The 7,052-nt window shown below is 49.5% G+C and overlaps 1 long non-coding RNA gene across 1 annotated transcript; it reads right to left on the bottom strand.

Moving 5' to 3' along the window:
- Positions 1-5,620: 5,620 nt before the first annotated feature.
- LOC310824213 lies at positions 5,621-6,683 on the bottom strand. The gene is made up of 2 exons (XR_014555007.1): positions 6,232-6,683; positions 5,621-6,051 (listed from the first exon to the last, which is right to left on the bottom strand). It is a non-coding gene; the product is annotated as an uncharacterized lncRNA (long non-coding RNA).
- Between the last annotated feature and the right edge of the window lie 369 nt (positions 6,684-7,052).

Here is a 7,052-nt window from a genome sequence, read left to right as displayed (position 1 = left end):
TGGTTACGGTTAATTGGGCATTAGATGGGGCTAGGTGCTAGGGAGGGTCTCAGTGTCTTTCCCCCCGGGGGGCTGTGCTGGGCTGACATCACAGTGGGGTTAGGGGTTGGGGGGAGGGGCACCATACAGAGAGGCTTCTTAAATGGATAACCCACCCACAGCGCGATATTTATGATTTCATCACAGACACACATACACACACACACACACACACACACACACACACAATATGGATAAGCTACTTGCTTAAGCTTAAGCTTTTCCATCTCTCTCTTTCTGTTTTTGTTTCCCTTTTTTCACACATGCGGACACTGTGACTAAAGGAGGACAAAGTGGTGAGTGTTCCTTCATCCCGAACAATCCTTTCACACACTTACCTTTATTTACTGTTGTAATATTCCTAACCCACCATAAGCAACCATAGCAAAAAGACAGAGGGAATAAATATAACATGAGCCTCAATGCTTGCATAATTTTGACTTCACTCACACACTTTGAATGGCATTTGTCTCATTTTAGAGTGACATAATTTTCTGCTTTGAATTTCTAACAATACAAATGTAGTTTGGTAAACTGTATTTGCACCCACATCTTTTGCAGCATTTTGCCATCATTATGCTGGTATCATGTTTTACAATGTACAGTATGTGAAAAGGTTCCTCTGGCGATACGGGGCCAGTGGCCTCCCAATCTACCAGTATTGGTTTCACCTGTGTGTTCTGTCCCCTATTTGTTATTTATAGCCTGTGTGTTCCCCATGTCCTTGTCAGAGATTCTCCTTGTCTGTCTGTAAGTACCCTGTCTGTCTGTCTGTTCCGCTATTTCCAGTTGTTGTCCTAGTTATTCCACTTATTAAGTGTGTACCTTGGTTTATGGAGCTTGTTTTCTCCACCCTTGTTTTATCCTTTGGTCCCAGTGTTTGTTTGTATGCCGTTCCCCAGTTTTATGATTAAAACCCCCTTTTGAAATACTTTACGCTGTCGTCTGAGTATCTCTCCGCACTTGGGTCCACCGCACTACCACCCGCTAACAGAATCTCTGACCAACATGGACCTAGCGGAGATACTCAGGCTGCAGGAGGAATCCGCAGCACAGCGTAAAGTTTTAACCCAGCACGAGCAGGGAATGCAGCAGGTGGCCGAGAGCCTCCATCGACTCACCATCATGGTCCGCTCCATGTCGGAGGCTCGGGAGGCCGCCGCTGTACCTGCACCGACACCACCTGCTCCTGCTCACCAGACCCCAGCACGGGAGCCGCGCCTACCACCGCCTGAACGATACGGCGGACGTCCGGAGGGCTGCAGAGAGTTTCTCACCCAATGTTACCTGGTGTTCAGTCTGCAGCCCTCATCCTTTCCCACGGAGCGCTCCAGGGTGGCGTACATCATCACCCTGTTGACGGGCCGGGCTCTCTCTTGGGCTACGGCCGAGTGGGAGCGTCAGACGCCGGCATGCTCTGACGTCACTCTGTTCACCCGGGAGATACGCAAGATTTTCAACACCTCCCGGGCGGCGTCGGGATATGAGGCCGGCCGTCGCCTCACGGCCTGTCGGCAGGGTGAGCGCTCCATGGCGGACTATGCCGTGGAGTTCAGGACCCTGGCGAGGGAGGCAGGTTGGGAGGAGAGCGCGCTGGTCGTCCTCTTCGCCCAGGGTCTCTCGGAGGTGATGAAAGACGATCTCGCCTTCCGAGAGCTCCCTGAGCAATTGGACGACCATTGGACGACCTCATCGACCTCTCTATTTGGGTGGACAACCGTCGCCGGGAGAGATCAAGGGAGCGACGGTTGACACGCGACGCGCCTCCCCATGTGCCTCCCTACCCAGAACCCTTTTCCCGTCTCCCTGGGGAGGACCCTCAGGAGGAGCCCATGCAGTTGGGAGCAGCGCACCTCTCGAAGGCGGAGAGACAGTGCTGCCTGAGCGAGGGGCGCTGCCTGTACTGCGGCCGGGCGGGTCACCGCTGCGCTGCCTGCCCGGAGAAGTCGGCAAACGGAGGGTCCCGCTAGTATCTGGGGGGGGTGCTGGCGGGACGGGATCCACCCTCCATTCCTGGAGATTCCCGGACCTTTCTCCGGATTGCAGTGCAGTGGGGCTCAGACCCACAGAGGGTCCTCGCCCTGGTCGACTCTGGAGCAGCGGGGAACTTGATGGACACAAGCCTGGCGGCTGGATGGGGAGTCCCGCTCATCCAGCCAGCGGAGCCCATTCCGGTCCGGGCTCTGGACGGTCAGCCCCTGGGAGCTGGCCTGATTACCCAGCGCACTATCCCCGTGCGCCTCCAGGTCGAGGGGGCTCCTTGGGAGGAGGCTCATTTCTTCATCATTGAGACTCCTGACTGCCCCCTCGTCCTGGGTCACCCCTGGCTGGCTTCCAGCAACCCCCGGATTAACTGGGCTACCGGGCAGGTTGTTCTGGGGGTAGGATCGACCGTCCACCCTTGTCCATCCAGTCCCCTTTCTCCCATTCCCCACCCACTGCCACCTACCTCCCCTGTTCTCGATCTGACCGGTGTTCCCTCAGAGTATTGGGACCTGGCGGAGGTCTTTAGTAAGTCACGGGCCAAGAGCCTGCCACCCCACAGGTCCTACGACTGCGCCGATCGACCTCCTGCCAGGTTCCACGCCTCCTAGGGGTCGCTTGTTTTCCCTGTCCCAACCAGAGACATTGGCCATGAAGGAGTACATTGAGGAGACGCTCGCCGCGGGACCTTCCACGTCCCTGGCAGGTGCAGGGTTCTTCTTCGTGGCCAAGAAGGACGGAGGACAGCGGACTTGCATCGATTACCGGGGCCTGAACGCCATCACCGTGAAGAATCGCTACCCACTCCCCCTGATGACATCGGCCTTTGAATTCCTGCAGCAGGCCCGGGTCTTCATCAAGCTCGACCTACGTAACACGTACAACCTGGTGAGGATCCGGGAGGGGGATGAGTGGAAGACGGCGTTCAACACACCGAGGGGCCACTACGAGTACCGGGTCATGCCCTTCGGATTGGCCAACGCCCCGGCGGTCTTCCAGGCGTTGGTCAACGACGTCCTTCGGGATCTCCTGGACCTGTCCGGGTGTTTTTCACCAGGAGACAGTCTCCTTCCTGGGATTCATCGTTTCCAGGGGGGAGCTGCGCATGGACCCCGCCAAAGTCAAGGCAGTGTTGGACTGGCCCCAACCTTCCTCCTTGAAACAGCTGCAACGTTTACTGGGGTTCGCCAATTTTTATAGGCGGTTCATCCGGGGGTTTAGTGCCCTGGCTGCTCCCTTGACCATCCTCACCCAGTCCTCCATCACCCGCCCTCAATTCGCTTGGTCCCTCGAGGCAGAGAACGCCTTCGCCACACTCAAGCGGCGCTTCACCTCCGCCCTGGTCCTTGGGCATCCGGATCCTGCTCGGCCCTTCGTGGTGGAGGTGGATGCCTCCGACACTGCAGTGGGGGCGGTGCTCTCCCAGTGGTGCCTTACGGACGGGAAGGTCCATCCCTGTGAGAGAATATAGTATACACTTTGTGACAAAAAGTGATGACGTCACATAAATTGAATCATCGAAAATAATACTTGAAAATTATGTCCCCGCCCCTTTGGGGGCGGATGTGGTAGGCTGTTGATGCTTGTCCAATGAGACGTGGGGGGAGAGGCTAAAGGTGTTCTGGTGTTTGTCGGAATTTGAAATTTTTATGAGGATGTGGTCACCCCCGTAGGATGTAGAACCGTGAGAATGGAATGTATGGATTAGGGGGGAGGGGGGGGGCCCAGGGGGCCCTGAACTGTCTGAAGAACCATCGGGGGTTCAGCTAAAGTTTGTCACTGATAAGGGCTGTTGGGATGGGATGGTGATGACTTTATGCTGCATACAGGCAGCTATGTCAAAATTGCATATGAGGCTTAAAATAAAACTTCAATACTGGGGGTTAAAATGTGCAATTAAAAAAAAGCCAATTAAAAAATGGCTAGGCTGCTACTCTAGTGCTAGTATTGTGTTCAATAATGAAGGGTTAGGGTTGATAAAAGGGGGGCTTAAATTTTTTTTTTTTTTAAAAAGGTTCAATTTTTAAAAATGTTTAGTTTCAAACGTGGGTCTGACCCGTGCCACGGACGTGACGTTGATAAGATCACGTGTTTCCCGGGTAAAAAAGGTGTATATATATGATATATGTGTGAGATCTGTAGTAGTAGTAGTTGTGGCTGTATGACATTGTCTAAAATGGCGTCTACATGGATGGTGGGGGAAATGGAAGGGTGTTTATTGATCCATGAGACGTGGGTGTGAGGCTAAGGTGTTCTGTTGTTTGTAAAATTAGTTGTAGCATCTTGACATTTTTATGAGGAAGGGGTCACCCCCGTAGGATGTAGAACCGTGAGAATGGATTGGTTGGATAAGGGGAATCACAGGGCCCTGAACTGTCTGAAGACCGACCGAGGTCCTGCTAAAGTTTGCCTCTGATAAGAGCATGTGTTTCCCGGACAAAAAGATGTATATATATGGGACCCTGAGAGCTGGTCACAAAGGCCCGAAGACTTGGGACTGCTGAATCTGACCAATCTCTCTCTCTCAGCCATGGAAGATGTACGTAAGTTTTTCCTATGGGGTTTCCCATCCAGAGGGTGTAAGGGAGGGTTTCTGTAAGAGAGGTAATCTTTAATCTTTCCAGATCAAACAATTGACTCTTCAAGTCTTCAATCGTCACCTCGTCGTGAACGCCAAATAGCACGTGTTTCTCCATATCGTCCCTGGAGGGATGCTGCAGGTATGTTAAATAAATCAATAAATCAATAAATCAACAAATTATTAAATACATAATTAAATAAAAACTATCTGTAACCTGCTTCTCTTCTTTTTACAATGGAACCAGAGGGTTACAACGATGAAGATTCTGGACCACGTGACACATTCAGGCTGTTCCAATCGGCTGAGAGCGACAGTGAGGCGTATTTGCCGACGTCACCACGAGCTTCTCTCCACAGCGAGGATGCGCAGCTGCATGGACTGAACCATCTTGAGGAGAATCGACAAGGTTTTTATGATGATGATGATGTTCAAATGTCTCCCATCCCCAGTCAAGATGCGCATGACGATGGTGGTCGCCCTGATGCGGTTCTCTCAGCTTATTATGAAGGTCTTGATGAAGGCCTGGCTTTAGCAGAAGTGTCTGATGAAGATGAGGATTCAGAGACCGATTCTGTGAATAGTCTAGATTTTGAGCAGAGTTTGATCAGCATTGAAATGAGATTGCATACGGCCCGGTTGTTACGTGTGAGATCCAGAAATATAGCACACCCTGATGATCGCCGTAGTAGGCTTAGACAGATACGAAGGCGTACAGGCGTATTGAAACGTATCGCAAGACGTCTGTTTACTGCATAAAAAGTCACAGTTTCATTCAAATTAATAATATTAAAAAAAAATATATATAAAAAAAATGGCTGAATCAGACAGGGTTAATCATCATGATATTCCTCATGACCTCATGCAAATGGTCAATGATCTTAATACGTCTAGTGTTGTTAGAGAGTTTGATCCTGTAGACCAGGGGTCCCCAAACTTTTTCCTGTGAGGGCCACATAACTTTTCCCTTCTCTGATGGGGGGCCGGTGTCAGTTTGTAACAGAAAAAGTGTGACGATCGTAGGGGTGCTTAAAAATTTTATTGTTTTCCAGAAAGCCACACATAACCAAATAACCCTTTCCAGGTTCTTTACAGAAAAAAAGTCAGGAAATAAATAATAACACTATTAATGAAATAAATAATAACTAAATAACCCTCTCTGAGTTCTTCACAGAAAAAAACTGGAAATAAATAACACTATTTATGAAATAAATAATAACTAAATAACTCTCTCTGGGTTCTTCATAGAAAAAAAAGCCATGGAACATTAACTTTCTGTTGTGCCATGCACAATCTTAACAGATAAAAGTTCAGCTCAGTTGTCAGAGCAGAATCTCTCTGACACATATGAGCAGTCTCTTAAAGTTCTTGTGTTCCTTCCTTATAATCCTTTTGTAGGTTCCAGTAGGCTTGTAGACACCGCTGTTTGCAGCTCTCTCTCATCAACTTCCCTGTGAAAACCACAAAGGAAGCAGGTTGAGAAACTGAACTAAGTGATACAGCACCTACACAGCACAATACATTTCACTACCAGTATGGTTGTAAAGATGGATTTTATCCCAGTAGATTTTATTATGATTATATTTGTTTATGCTCAGAATGACTCATTCAAGTCAGAAAAGTGAGCTTACCTATGTATGTTCATCAGTGTGAACTGTGGGCCTGCATCTGGCTGGTGAGAAGTTGAATATCAGGTTCCATTCTAGTTACAGCCAGTCTCAAGCACTGATGCAAATGTTCATCTGTCAATCTTGATCTCATCGGAGTTTTCAGCAGTTTCATGCGTGAAAAGGTTTTCTCGCAGATATACGTGCTGCCAAAAACTGTGGACATTTTCATTGCGTGTTTTTTGATGTTAGGGTACGTGTCGTTTGGGAGGGCGGCATAGAAGTCAATGAGACTGTTGGGCTTGAATGCGTCTTTCAGAACATCACAGTTCTGTAACTCAGCCAACTCAAACTGATATGAAGGCTGGGCTTCATCAATGTCGGCAACAAAGGGGTTCTGAAAAAGACGGATTTCTTTTGCATGAACATGTAGTTCACTGAATCGCACACCGAACTCCGCCTTCAGCATTTCCAGTGCTTCCACGCACTTTTCAGCTGGGAACGGGACCGCTGGGTTCTCTGTCGACAGTTTTTGGGTAGCAGGGAGATGGACGAAGTTGCGCTTTTTCACTTGTTCCAAAAGCAGCGCTAATTTCACCTCAAATGCTTTTATGTGTGAATACATGTCGCAAATGAGTTTCCCCTCGCCTTGTAGCTGCAAGTTAAGGCTGTTAAGTATTTCTGTCACGTCTGTTAAAAATGCGAGGTGCCATTTCCATTCTGGGTCGATCAGCTCTGGGACCGTTTTGTCTTTTAAATGAAGAAATGCGTTAATTTCGGGTAGCAGCTCGTAAAAACGCCTCAAAACTCTGCCCCGGCTCAGCCATCGGACCTCTGTGTAGTAC

The sequence above is a fragment of the Argentina silus genome, assembly GCF_951799395.1.
Source record: "Argentina silus genome assembly, chromosome: Y".
NCBI lineage: Eukaryota > Metazoa > Chordata > Actinopteri > Argentiniformes > Argentinidae > Argentina > Argentina silus.
Note: the sequence above shows the minus strand (reverse complement) of the source record. Positions and strands in the feature narration are given on the sequence as shown.